General features: G+C 36.0%; 1 pseudogene; it reads right to left on the reverse strand.

Annotated features, from left to right (window-relative positions):
* Positions 1 to 15,449: 15,449 nt before the first annotated feature.
* The window catches only part of LOC137640962 (uncharacterized), a 1,635-nt pseudogene continuing 1,349 nt past the window's right edge, over positions 15,450 to 15,735 (reverse strand).

A 15,735-nucleotide genomic window follows, 5' to 3' on the forward strand; every position in this document is an offset into this window, starting at 1 on the left:
TTCTAGATGTTCCATTAACTGATTACATACATTCTTCTCCATTACTTTCGATAATACTGGAAGGATAGAAACAAGTCTATAATTACCAGGGTCGTCCTTGTCTCCTTTCTTGTGAAGAGGGTGTACGAGGGGTTGTTTCCAGATAGAAGGATATTTCCCAGTTACAATCGATGTATTTATGATTATTGCCAAAATTATTTTGAGTGGTTCTAATATCTTCATTTTCGTACTTTTGTAGAATTTCCTGCGTTTTGCCATGAATTTTTCCTACATTAGCAAAGTATTGGTTAAATTGATCTGCTCTAGCTTTTGGGTTGTCGTATTCAATCTTTTTATTTGTTTCAGTAGATACAATATTATTCATAATTTTCCATGTTTCTTTGCGAGATTTACTTTTCTTGATCTTGTCTTTGTTATAATAAGCTTTGGCAGTACGCATCTTAGAATTGATGAGTTTTTTCATTTCCTTATACGCATTGTTCAGATTTTCATCATGTCTATTTTGTTTAAGCCTTTCTTGCATTTTGTCCCTTTCAATCATACTGTTTTTGAGATCACTGTCTATCCAAGGTGCACTGGGTCTCCTTATTTACCTCGTGGTTGTTGGGGCACATTTATCTAAGGCACCGTGACTGGTTTAGGCTTTGGCTTCTTAATATCTATGATAAATGAAATATGTTCATGGTCAGCTACAATACTTGGATTCACCTCGATGTTAATAACACTTTCCTGCTTGTTAGTTATTAAAACATCTTGTAGTGTGGATGAGATGGGGCTAACTCTAGAAGGTTTATTAATCATTTGATTTAATTTTGTGACTCTTAAAATATTATGTATCTTTGCTGAACCTAACATAAAATCATCATTTAGATCACCTATTACATAAATTGATTTATTCTTTAGAGAAACCATTCTCAGACATTACAAAATATAGTTAAAAGTATCATTTGAAGCATGCGGATGTCTATACAAGAAACCAATGATAACAGAAGGTAGCTTACGAGATTGTACAGAGAGCCAAACCTCTTCTACCCCCTCTACTCTTTGAACATTAAGATTACAAATATTAACAGAAAGATTATTTTTTACATAAATACAACAACCTCCAAATCTTCCTTTGTTACACCTATATATTGTATAATTAGGAAATTCAATGAGTGAATCGACAACATTCGGTTTAACCAAGTTTCAGTTAAACATAATATATCAATATTTCTGTTTAAGAGCATTAATTAAATTTCACATCTCTTACTAAGGAGAGACTGTGCATTCAAATATTCTACACATAAAAGATCGTTTTTTTGGAGTCACATGATTAGCTATCCCAGTACCAATGTCCGGGACGAGCACTTGTGTCTTGTGTGATTACTGCCTCTTGGTGGAAGAGGCGGGAAGTCATAGTCCCACGTAGACGCACGTGACCAGTAGTTGTCATGGTAGTCATTAGGCTGAGCTGGGTGACCTCTATATGTCAACTGCCTATGGGGTGGTCTCCTATTGTATTCTTCACTTTGGTATTGCGCGGTTGATCCTTGGGGTTGGGGGTAGGGCCTATTATCATGGGAGTGGGTATTCCATCTAAACCCCGTCCGAAATGGCCGCTTAGACCTACCTACACTTCTCTGCGTCGACGGCTTCTTGGCGGCTTCCAATTGTCTTCTCTGGCACCTCTACTACAAATGATTGGCCTCGGTTAGAATGTCCAAGGAGGTGTAGTACTTTAACTTCTTGTTGTGATAGCCCTCGGAAAATTAATTCTTCAACCGCATTCTTCATAGATACATTGCTGCTGACACCTCCAATGTATATTTCTACTTTACAAAACATAAATCAATAAGGGATAGCATAAAATTCTTAACATTACTTTTTTCGCATATTGTGATTATGATTCTATTTGAAACTAAAATGAGGAATCGCGTTTGTAAACGTGATATTTGTGTAATAAAGAAACGTTGTCACTTTTTTGTGACCTTGACACGCGATATGCAGGTGGCTAAGCCTACTATAGTGCTCCCAAACGAAAATGGCGGCTGAGAGCTTATTTTTTTCGCATCGAATCTTAAATATTTCGGTCATTTTACCTGGAGAAGCCCAAAAGCTGAGGATGGATTAAGGTCTTAAAGGTGGGGCAGTTCCGTCGGTCATCATCCCGGGTATAGCTCCCTTTTCGGCTATTTTTCCTAGGTGGCCAGTGGAAAAGAAATTGGAATAGATTAAAAGTCTCTAATGCATTTAAAAACAAGACGCACTTGTCTTAATTATTTTTACATCTGAGTGAATATGATATTTGGCATTATATACATAGGCTACATATATATATATATATATATATATATATATATATATATATATATATATATATATATATATATATATGTATTTATATATATGTGTGTATATATATATATATATATATATATATATATATATATATATATATATATATATATATATATGTTTATATATGCACAATCAAATCATATATTCAATTCATTTATTACATTGTGTCTTTTACTCACGTTTCACTTAGCACTGTGGCACTGAATGACCTTTGAAAGTCCTAAAGCTTGGAAGTGATAAAAGAACACTGGGAAAAAGCTGAAAAACACGTAGAGAAGCTTCAAATAGAAGGTTCTGAATGAGACCACCTTGATGCTGCAGAGCATTTATAGGAGTCTTTCATAATCAATGTAGCTTCGTCAGATGATGATGATGAGGAGGAGGAGGAGGAGATACAAATATGAACAGCAGTCGTAGAGTTTTTTTTTTTTTTTTTTTTTTTTTTTTTGACAATTGTATATCAATTTTGAGTATATACTGACTTTATTTCCCCTAAGTAATAAAGGACTTTTGTTGATATTTTGAATATTATTACCATTTCTTATTATGGCGTGTAAATACGAAAATGTTAAATATGAAAATTCATAAAGCATTGAAATAACTGTTTAGTATATTTCGAAATTGCAAATGCAACAAAATTAACATAATCGACAAATACTAAATGAGACCTTAAAGGCTTCGACAATTCTCAATAGAAAGACTAGATAAATAAATAAATAAAGATATATATATATACATACATATATATATATATATATATATATATATATATATATATATATATATATATATATATATATATCATTTTATATATATATATATATATATATATATATATATATGTGTGTGTGTGTGTATATATACATACATACAGTATGTGTATGAGTGTGTGTATGTGTTTAAAATGATCACAAACAAAAACTGTATGCAGAAAAAAAAACCCAGAAAGAATTAGAAGATTAAGATTTAGAGGTCACCCATTCTCAGAGAAGAACGGGATTAGTCCGACATGCTAAATCAGTTAATACGCAAATGTCAAGCTGGGCAAATTGTTTTCTTGTGTCCTCACCTAGAGGTCGTGAAGGTACGAAATTATTTGAAAGCTATACGGAGTATTAAGAAGAACTGTCATTCGACTGCCACTTTCGTTTGGGAGCACTATAAACCATGGCGTTTGAAGACTATCCCTTAAGCTACCCTTTAGATAAGCTCCGCCGCAAGCTCTAGATGAGAATTTAAGCACCCAAAAGTATGACTCTTCCTTCAGGTTAGAAAGAGCAAAAGTCGGCGTGAAATTAATTCATTCCTATAGAAAGCACGATATAAAACAGTCCATCATGGAAGAGTCTCCAAGCGGTCATCTACCAGAAAGAGCCAGACGAATGGCTTATCATGTTTGTAAGCACTTCGTCACAGAAATTCATGGCAGTCCTCTTCGTAATGTATTGCAAGCAGTTCTGCGTGCAACTGGGGCTACAAAGTTAAGCGAAGCTACTATTAATCGGTATTGCAAAGAAGCAAGGGAGTCTGGGGAATATGATGCAACTTCGCCGTTCACCAACAATAAGAAATGGAAGAAACATAGACAATTTTGATAAATGTACTTTAAGAATTGTCCATAATTTCTATGTCAGGAAGAAAAACCAAATCTTGATAGTATTTTCTGTGAATTTAAAGAAAATTCGGAATTTCGTGGAAGCAAAGAATCATTACGCGTGATTTTGAAAGAAATGGGTTTTAAATACGGAAAAGTGGATGGAAAACCATTTCTCATGGAACGACCTGCGACCTGACGTCGTCAGGCAAGAAAAAATTTCTAAGGAAAATTAAAATGAAAGGCAGTAATTCAGTAATATATACAGTATATTGATGAAACTTGGGTGAATCAAAACTATACAGTAAAGTATTGCTGGACGGATATGAAATAAAAGAAAAAAAAAAGAAAAAAAGAAAAAAAAAAAACAGGAGTGAACCCAGACATAATTCTACATGCTGGCTCAAAGGATGGATTTGTAACAAATGCTGAATTGGTGTATGAATCTAAAAATGATGGTGATTACCACCATCAAATGAATAAAAAAATGTGTGAAGAATGGTTCAAGCATCAACTTCTTCCAAATATACCTCCATCGTCTATCCTTGTTTTGGATAACGCCTCTTATCATTTGGTAAGAATGAACAAACCTCCGACAATGTCAGACAAGAAAGACAAGAAAGACGTCATAAAGGAATGGCTAAAGAATAAAGGTGAAAATCCAAGTGGACATCTGAATAAGTGTGAATTATTTGAAATGGTTAAATAACTATCCCATGGAATTAAACATGATTATGTAATAGACAAAATGGCATGAGACAACGGACAGCAAGGGGTTAGGTTACCTCCTTATCCTTTCAATCAGTGACAACTGCAAATTGGGCAAATGCAGTTGGGCATTCTGAAAACTTACAAAAAAGAGGATAGTGCTAACGATATCTGCATTGATAAATATATTGATTCATTTATTATTGAAAAAACATCATCTGACGATGATGATTCTTCGTGATTATGTCTTATGTATACAATCATCTTATTGCAATTCCTGTGATAACTTTTGTAAATAAAATATATTCTCCAAATGATGAGTCTATGCTATATAACCTTCAAAAATTGCAACTTGTTACATAAATTCCAATGAGAATTATAAAACAATTTTAACATAGCCTAAATATCTTTTCTATATCTATGTCATAATTTACAGAAGGGAATATAAGAAATAATGAATGAGGATGCATGGTTTTTGTTATTTTAAATTGAATATATTTTATGCAAAAGTTAATGTAAAAATCATAGAAAATAAAAGAATTATGTAGTCACAAAAGTGTTAAGCAATGACAATAAAGACAAATGAAATTGTAGTTGAGAGAAAATATGAAAAAACATTGAGGCTTTATAGATAAAAAATACATATGAGAAAGGATGAGAAATTTGTAGAAATCATAATCTGATGAATACAAATGATAGGAGAAACCTTCGAATGGGGAGCAGTGCAATGCAAAATAATTAAAAACTTGTTTGGGAAAGAGATAGCATCACACACGAAAAGTATTCAAAATATCAAAACAAAAAAATCAAATAAAGACATTTTACTTACAAGATTATAAGCAAATAAAAAATACCATAAGACACAATGATTGGTAATGACATTTTTATTACTTATCATTAAAGGGAGCATAAAATTAAATGCTATATGGAAAAATTAAGATATAAGTCATAACAAATGAAAAAAAAAATCTCAAAAGTAATAACCAAATGGAATGGGGAACTCAAGTTTCCGGATTAAGATTTGTATGGTCAAAGAGTCTGCTTAATAGTACCCCACAGGGAGATGGCTACAGGCTTAGGTAGGGGTCGATTTAAAGGTTAAGAGAGAAGTGGCACCAGCGGTTTTCTCGAAGTTGTAAACAATCTATCAGTTTAAATCTGTCGGACTTTAGAGTTCGTTCGTTAATACACTACGAAGGTCTATGAAGTGTGTGTGAAGTATTGATTTAAAAGCTCAAGATAGAGACGACTGGCGAAATCTAACCGAGGCCCTTTGCGTCAATAGGGTTAGAAGGAGATGATAATAATGAATTCATTATTTTAGGGTGATTTCTCTTTTATGGAAGATCCTTTCATTACTTTAATTCTTTACTGTGTTGTGCTGCTGCCCTTGGTATTGTAGTATTTCATTTTGCTTTTTTTTTTTTTTAGCGCCAGAGGCAGTTTGGCTAATAATGAATAGAAAATATTCATAGTCACTTCTTGAATTAGCTACATGCATATATAAGGAACGACTGGCAGGTTCCGAATAAAATATTCTTTGTCTCAGCACCATGGTCCACATGTGGGACTAGGTCATGGGATCTGTAAGTCCGTGTGATCTATGTAGTGTGTGTGTGTGTGTGTGTGGCCACTAGCCAGATTCAATCGGTAGGTCATAAATGGCTAAATTTGAATTAAAATTTTTTATATAAAATAACACTTTGCATACGTGAGGTCTTTCGTCATCCATAACTGATCGCTAAAATAAGATATTTACAAGCCGATTTTCGAGTCCTGTCGAGATGAATCACTTTCACCAGCTTGTAAACAAAGGTAGGCCTACGCCTAAACAAAAGTATATTCGATAAAATTGAAAACAACAAAGTTAACTTTACTGTACTTACTAAGCCATGTCCGTTGTCTGGAGGATTTAGTAAGAAATCCGAATTTATTTCTATATCCATGGGCACTAATATCTGAGGTCCTTAGTCCTGCCAAATTCATACTACTGGAATTTGGACCGAGTACCCACGAGAATGACGAGATCTCGGCAAATCTCCAGTTGGTGTCACGTGACCCGAAGTCAGCGTGAAGTTCGTGAATAGACCTTTAAACTGTATCAGCTGGCCGGATCACAACTTTAGCCTGTCATTCTATGTATAGATCATTTAAATATTATTTAAGAGACTTCGATTCCTGCCTCCTAGACTTGCAATTTTTGGAGGAGGTATTGTTGGGTATCTAAGTGTCGGTGACCACCACTTTTTGGTAAGGTGATCCAACTTTGAAGCTATTAACAAAGCTAGGCTTGACCCACATCGATATTGTCTGGTGTAGAGCAATACTGCAAACAAATACTTCATGAAGTTTAGTGCTGCACCTTACGAGAGAGAGAGAGAGAGAGAGAGAGAGAGAGAGAGAGAGAGAGAGAGAGAGAGAGAGAGAGAGAGAGAGAGAGAGAGAGAGGATGTACATAATCTATATAGTTTGAAATGAAATACGAACCTAAATGGCGACGCTGCCCCTTCCTAATCCCATTTACTCGCCTTTCCCTGTATCTTTGAAAGTGGGAAATGTCGTAAAAGTAAGACCTACTAGGGAAGTTTGAGAAGGTGAACCTTCTTGAGATTCTTCTTCTATTAGCGTGCTTTTTTCCAATTCGTATGGAGTAACACGGTTGCCTTCTTTTGAAGGACTTTGTTTTGGCAATTTAGATCTACATACTTATCTTTGACTGGGTAAGTAGAAGATTTAAAAAACGGTAACTTCATACCCAGGTTGTATATATGACCGTACTTAATACTGACTGGTGGCTTAAACAACAGTATACACAGCCCTGATTAGCACCCATTTACAGGAAATTATTAATCCAGGCTCGTTCCAGAATACAATAACGGAGTTCTACGAACGAAGATAATTTGCCTACCTAAGGTAAAGCAGCCAAAGCGAATGCTCGAAAGTAATAAAGAGATTCTATCTTCCTTAGGGATAAACCTCCCACACCAGGAACAGACAAACTTCGAAACACCTCCAGAAGGCACAACAGTAGAATCTGATGAGGAGGAAAAACATGAAAATTAAAAACAAAAGACCAAAAGGAAAATGAAAACTCCGAGTTAGTCCCCAAAAATACACCAGAAGCAGCAGCAGCAGCAATCCCCAATGCAGAACAACCAAAGGGAAATGCCAACAAAAATGCAGTAGAAGTACACTACCAAATTCACGAAGAAACTACCTGTTAAACTAAAAACACAAACACATCTCAAGGCAATAGGCACAATGACTTATAATCGTCAATTAATTGAAGAAATCACCATCATTCAACAAAATGCTTAAGCACGGTCAACAACGAAAAAGGCTCTCTCAAACACATACATGGAACTAATCCCTGACTATACTATTAAACTCCACAAACACTTTAAAAGAGGAGCGAATATAAATTTACACATATAATGTCAACAGAAAGAGTACACAAAACGAAAGAAATGCAGGTGTAGCCATTGTAATTAAAACCTCCACCAAACACAATCTAATAGACACTTACTATTCAGACATGCTAACAGTACAGATACAAACCACAAAAGGCCCAATAAACATTAGCACTATATATCAACAACCCAGAAGACCATTCCTCCCAAACACAGACATTTCTCCACTTATACAGTGCAACATTCCTTTAAACACATGAACAATAATCTTCTAATACAAATGGGCCCGATGTTCAAAGCAATGACAAACTAACTGGATAAACAATACGCCAGCAGACCTGCCATAATACTATATAACAATAGAGCACACATAAACTGCAACATATTACCATGACCAATTACAACATCCGATCTTATTCCACTCACAATCAAACTCTCAACAAAACCAATAATCAAAGAAATAAAAGACTGGCCCAACATTAAAAAAGCTAATTGAGAAATCTTGACAGATACAATAACTAGGAAATTAGCCACTCAGGAACAATAAATAGACCTAAACAACAAAGAAACCACAATAGAAAACACAATAAACTCAGCAATAAACAAATGGATGTCAGACATCTCCGAAACAATAGAAACATACTACAAACACACCCCAGATAGCGACCACTTGAAACTACTCGCCCAACAATTAAAATACCTACAAACAAACAAACATAGATAAATAAGGGTAACATACAGCTTGATAAGACACATTCAAATTGAAACAATTGAAGAATCTAATATATCAAACAAAGAAAACTGGAACAACACTATAATAAAACTGGGAAAAACGTACAATAACCCAGAGAAATTCTGTGAAAAACTACAAAGATTACTAGGAAAATCAAAAATAGAAATACCATACTTAATCAACAGTAATGATAATAAAATAGAAGATATGGAAGACCAAATGAAATCATTAACTGAAACATGGGCAAGTATATTCGAAATGACAGACCAAGAAAATGCAAATTTCGATGGGGAGACGGAAACGGAAGTCCTCAATTCCTACTTGAAAATAGAGAAAGAATAAACTCCTATCAAAATCCAGATCTGCAAAGACTGGATGAGAACAACTACTTAATAGCCGACATTAAGATACATAAGACAATGAAAGTAGTGAAATCAATTATACACGAAGCACCAGGTAAAAATGGCATAAATAAGTTAATGCAATTAAAATTACCAATAGTGGCATGGAGAAGACTCCAGCATATTCTAAACCTTACACTCTCAATGGGATATTACCCATAACCAAGCAAAGAAGAAATTCTCATACTTCCTCCGAAACCCGGAAAAGACCCAAAACAGACAGCAAACAGAAGACCAATTACACTGTTGGAAGTGCCGGGAAAAGTGTTTGAAAAAATCATAAACACAAGACTAAGGAGATTCTTAGAAAGTAACAATAAATTGTTCAAATATCAACACGGTTTCAGGACAGGGAGAAGGACTGAAACAGTCCGTATTGCAATTTATGTAACTGTATCCACGAACAAACTAAATAAAAAAAAAAACACCAATGTAATATAATCTGCAGAGATATCTCTAAGGCATTTGATAAAGCATGGCATAACAGCCTAAAATATATAATACTCCAACTAGAACTACCAATAATAATGAAAAAAAAATCCTCTCAAGCTACACTAGAGACAGAACTGTCAGAATATGTAGCAGAGATGGAACACTGGGTGAAATAATAGATATAAAAAGGGGGGTGCCACAGGAAGGGGCATACTATCCACCACTTTTTTTTATTTTTCATCTGCACGGCAGATATGCCAACTACCCCCGAATATACCATACTCTATGCATGTGCGGATGACATCAAACAAGTGATAATGCAATCTTCAAATGCAATAAATTCCAACTTATATCAGTATCAAAAGTCAAACCAGCTCCAATAACAATAAACAACATAAATATTCCATTCCATAACGAAGTTGAAATCCTTGGTCTTTCTATTAAAAGAACTGGCATAAGCTGCCATATTAAATAAAAACTCCAACTGGCAAAACACGGAAAAGGGGCATTAAAACTATTCACACTATTGGATAAAAACTCAAAATCAGTCTCTATAAAAGCTTGTATTTGAATATCCAAAATGCACAATAGCTCAATCAAAGATGAAAATCCTACAAAAATTCCAAAATGGAAACAAGACACATGCATGGCCATAACCAAAACCATTGGTAACAACAATAACAACAACATCAATAATAATAATAATAATAATAATAATAATAATAATAATAATAATAATAATAATAATAATAATAATAATAATAATAATAATAATAATAATAATTATTATTATTATTATGAAAACAACGAAACACTCCATAATATATGCAATTTGAATCGGTTAATGTCAGGTATTACAGAAGGGCCTCACAAACCTGGGAAAGATTAAAAAACAGAACTTGCAAGTGAGGAAATTATAGACACCAAAAACTGGCCTTTCTGGTGGAAAAGGATAGCTCCATTCATCGCTCAGGATGAACCAAATACAATATTAAAAACAACTAGAAATGTAATTATACATGAATAAACAAACCATAGAAAAGGAATAATCGTGAAAACATGCAAGTCCCTCTTAGACTGGCAACAGAAATCACCAAGAGGTATGATGTTAACACAATAAAAAAAAAAAGAGCTATTGGGTCTGCCCCAATCTTTTCACCTCCCACTATACTTCATTTTAACACTTTCCCCTCCAATCCTTCCCAAATCCCAATTCCCCATCCCCCCACCTATCCTCCTATACGTAATATACTATGACTCAAGACTCGTGGTCACTTTCCTGTCTCCCCCACGAGCAGTATTTGATGCACAAGGGCGTGGAATTGTTTATAAACAACGAAGGTAGGACCGACAGTTTACTGCCGGCACTATTTAAAGGGCTCTGCAGCCTCCCTGCGGCCCTTAACAGCACATCTTTTAAGCTGTAGGCTACTTCTAAGATGTTAGTTATTTTTGGATCTTGTTTACTTCGTAGTGCAACTGAGGACTCCCCAACCAGTAGCGATTGTGAATTTAATGGCTTTTTTTTTTTTTTTTTTTTTTTTTTTTTTTTTTTTTTTTTTTTTTTTTTTTTTTTTTGCCCCAGTACTAAGTCATACTGGCCAAATTCACGAATCATCATTGAGAGAAGGGTCATAATGCTGTGCACAACTTTAACTAAAGCTTCGTAATTCAGAATGGGTGCAGACTATATTGCTCAGAAGAACAGTTTACCGTATGCCCGGCTGACGTTCTGGTGAGCATCTATTCTGATGGAACTGGAACTGAAACCAGACACCTTTAACCTTTAACCTTTGTATAAGCCTAAGTATGTTCCATAATTTTTATGGTGTTCATAGAACAATAGGTATTACCGCATTTTATGTTATGTTATGCTTCGTATGTAGTAAGGTTTTGGTGTTCAAACTTCAGAGAACAGCAGGTTACTGCCTGTGCCTATGTATGCTTCGTAACGTAGTTTGGGTTATGTCCGGTTAAGACCTACGTAGGTCTTGATTATCGGTCTTGATTATGGCATTCAGTGAACAACAGTGAGTATACTGAACTTATGCCTATGTTCCGTAACGTTATACCACGAACCAATGTCTATAGATATAACCTGCAGACCTTGCTACGAACTAAAGAAAATGGGCCCGTCAAACAGCGGATCTATTTCTATTCCATGTGAAGAACCAACGGTCTCTCTATTCGGGTCCTGGATCCTGCTTGGGACTTGGGTCAGACCCCTGAAAAACCATGCGAGCCGAGACTGCGAGTAGCCCAATGGTGTCTCTCTCTCTCTCTCTCTCTCTCTCTCTCTCTCTCTCTCTCTCTCTCTCTCTCTCTCTCTCTGGTAGTATATCTCACCACACACACACACACACACACACACACACACACACACACACACACACACACACACACACATTACCCGAACAGTATCAGAACCAGCCTTTGGACTTTACTGCAGGACTCTACAACATAGTTTTGGGAAAAGAAAGCGCTGCCTTCTATATTGATATAACAATGATAATGTGAAAAATGTATCATTACAGTAAGTCAAAAGATTGTGAAATGTAATTAGTATATCATATATATATATATATATATATATATATATATATATATATATATATATATATATATATATATATGTATATATATATATATATATATATATATATATATATATATATATATATATATATATATATGTATATATATATATATATATATATATATATATATATATATATATATATATATATATATATATATATATATATAATCTGCTGAAAATGCGATATATTTCGCGCTAGATTTGTCCACAACGCATCAAATAGCGAGGCCGCGCTAAATGTAAAAAAAAAGAGAAAAAAAAAACCACACTAGACTTTTGAGAAACGCGCCAGATCTAGCGCGAAACGCGCTGAAATGGCAACTAGGGACAGTGTCTCTGACAATCAGTTATAGCCCTAATAGTAGGCCCACGGTCCAGATATATATAGAACTTGAGTAGGCCTATATCTATGGTTCCTCATGCCTCCCCGACGACAACGCTGAGCCGTGATGCCCAAATTCAATAAAGCAATTCTTACAGAATGCAATCGGAAATTAGGACCCATCCATCCGTGTAACTTTTCATGCTATTTACTTTTGATCTCAGTGATCTATAGTCTACGTTGCAACACAAGAAGATCTTGTATTGTATAATAAATCTTTTGAATCCGATTTGAAAATACATTAACATAAGAATAAATTAACAACGGATTGTCGTCATTACTGAATTTACAGAAAAATTGCAAATCCATGGGGTGACCACATAACAGATCAATATAGTATTTAAAATGATAATTATCTTAGATGTTGACATCAAAGTGATTCATGAAAAAGATTCAATGAAAATTTATGATACAAAAGAGGCTTTTCATTTTTATTTCAGGAGAACAGTGTGACACATTGCTGCTGAAATCATTCACTCATATTTTTTTTTAGATTTACGAATATGTTAATTGGAAGTAAAGACTTAATTTTCAACATTTGTTAATCATTATCATCATCATCTCCTCCTACGCCTATTGACACAAAGGGCCTCGGTTAGATTTCGCTAGTCGTCTCTATCTTGAGCTTTTAAATCAATACTTCGTTATTCATCATCTCCTATTTCACGCTTCATATTCCACAGGCATGTAACCCTGTGTCTTCCAACTCCTCTAGAGCCTTGTGGAACCCAGTTGAAAGTTTGGTGAACTAATCTCTCTTAGGGAGTGTGAAGAGCATGCCCAAACCAATCCTTGGCCATTCTTGGATTGGCTTTGGAAGAGACAACCATGCTTACTGTCAGAGACACCATTGCAACGAGGAGAAGATACCTATACCTGGCAGCTGCTCTTAGCCATTGTTGACGAGCAGCAGAAAAGGGTGGCAGAGGCAGAAGAGAAACAAAAGGCAACCCCACCTCGAAGAAAGATACAAAGGAAAGTGTGGGTCAGGGAATGGTTAACCAGAAGGCACGAGTTTGAACAGTATGACAGTCTACTGACTGAACCCCACAAGGAAGATCAAAGCAGCTACAAAAATTACCTCAGAATCCCAGCTAACCTGTTCTAAGTGATGGTTGAGAAGTTAACCCCTCACCTCCAGAAGCAGTCCACCATCATGAGGGAACCACTTCAAGTTGGACTCAAGCTGGCTGCCACCCTCCGCTTTTTAGCCACTGGAAATTCCTATCAAAGTCTGCAGTACAGCTTCAGGGTTGAAGCAAGTACCATCTGCAAGTTCATACCTGAGGTGTGTAAAGCCATCATCGCGGTCTACAAGGACAAAGTGCTGCGCTGCTCCAAACTGAAGAGGACTGGAAGGAAGTTGCTGCCAAGTTCAGCTCCAGATGGAATTACCACAACTGTCTGGGGGCTGTGGATGGAAAGCACATCCCCAAAAAGAAGCCACCCAATGCTGGGTCTTACTATTACAACTACAAGGTCTTCCACAACATTGTACTGATGGCAGTGGTAGATGATACCTACAAGTTCCTCTATGTGGATGTTGGGGCAGAGGGTGGTACGTCAGATGGAGGAACATGGAACAACTGTTCCCTGCATGATGCTGTAGAAGAGAACTGAGCTGGAGTGCCTCAACCAGAACCACTCCCTAATTATGACCACCCAGTGCGCTATCACTTCGTAGGGGATGACGCCTTTGCTCTCCGAACCTGGATGATGAAACCATCCTCCCATCGGTCACAAGTCCTACGAGAACGCATATATAGCTACAGGTTGTCTTGTGCCTGACGTGTCGTGGAGAATGCCTTTGGAATTTTATGTCAAAGGTTCCGTTGCTTCTACACAATGATGCATCAGAACCCTGACACCATCAATCTGATCACCATGTGTGCCTTTGTCCTGCACAAACTCATCCTCCTCAGATACCCACACGCAATTTCAGAAGTGGACCACGAAGATCTAGACACACATGATCTGATCCCTGGTGGATGGAGGACTGAGCGACACCTGCAGGGGCTGCTGCCTCTAACCGGCCATCATACCCAGAAGGATGCAAAGGATCAGCGAGACTACCTTTCACATTACTACATGTCCCCTGCTGGTGCTGTCCCTTGGCAAGAAAGAATTGTAGTAGCTCCATGAGCTGCATCCATAGTTGGTCCATTTTTTAAATAAAAGAAACGTTTATTTTTCGTGTGTATTTTTTGTTGTCCTTTATTTATGGAAATACGAAAGCATTTTATTTACATTAAAACAGCAAACATCAAGTATGTACAAGCATCACAGTCCAATTATTTACAAATATTTATAAGTGTCTCATCTCAGTCAGTGTCCTTGCTGGTAGTAGCTCCATGAGCTGCATCCACAGTTGGTCCATTTTTTAAATAAGAGAAACGTATCTTTTCGTGTGTATTTTTTGTTGCCCTTTATTTTTGGAAATAAGAAAGCCTTTTATTTACCTTACAACAGCAAACATCAAATATGAACAAGTATCACAGTCCAATTATTTACAAATATTTACAAGTGTCTCATCCCATCTCAGTCAGTGTCCTTGCTGGTAGTAGCTCCACGAGCTGCATCCACAGTTGTTCCATTTTTGAAATAAAAGAAACGTTTTTTTTTTCGTGTGTTTTTTTTTCTCTTTATTTTTTGGTTTATTTTCTTTCCTTTTTGTTTTGTTTTTTATTTTTTTCGTTTCCATTTTCTTTCAACTTTATTTTAAGGCTAAAGAGAAAAATAAGTGGTTTGAAATAAGAAAGCATTTTAATTACATTAAAACAGCAAACATCAAATATGTACAAGTATCACAGTCCAATTATTTACAAATATTTACAAGTGTCTCATCTCATCTTAGTCAGTGTCCTTGCTGGTTGTGGTACCGCTGCGTGGGAATGCCTGATGGACTGGTGGGGTGTTGAGTTCCTTGGAGGTGTAGAGGGATGAGGGTGACATGCCCTCTTCTAGGTTGCTCTCGATGGACCCCGGGGTCAGGACCGGGAAGCTGAGTGGTGTCAGAGGTGTCTTGAATGTGACTGACAGCGACGACAATAAAGGTGTTGGTGAAGGAGCCTAGACAAGGGTGGGTGACGATAATGAAGTTGTTGGTGAAGGAACCTGGACAATGGTGGCTGATAGT

This window comes from Palaemon carinicauda, chromosome 5 (assembly GCF_036898095.1).
Source record: "Palaemon carinicauda isolate YSFRI2023 chromosome 5, ASM3689809v2, whole genome shotgun sequence".
In the NCBI taxonomy this organism is placed as follows: Eukaryota; Metazoa; Arthropoda; class Malacostraca; order Decapoda; family Palaemonidae; genus Palaemon; species Palaemon carinicauda.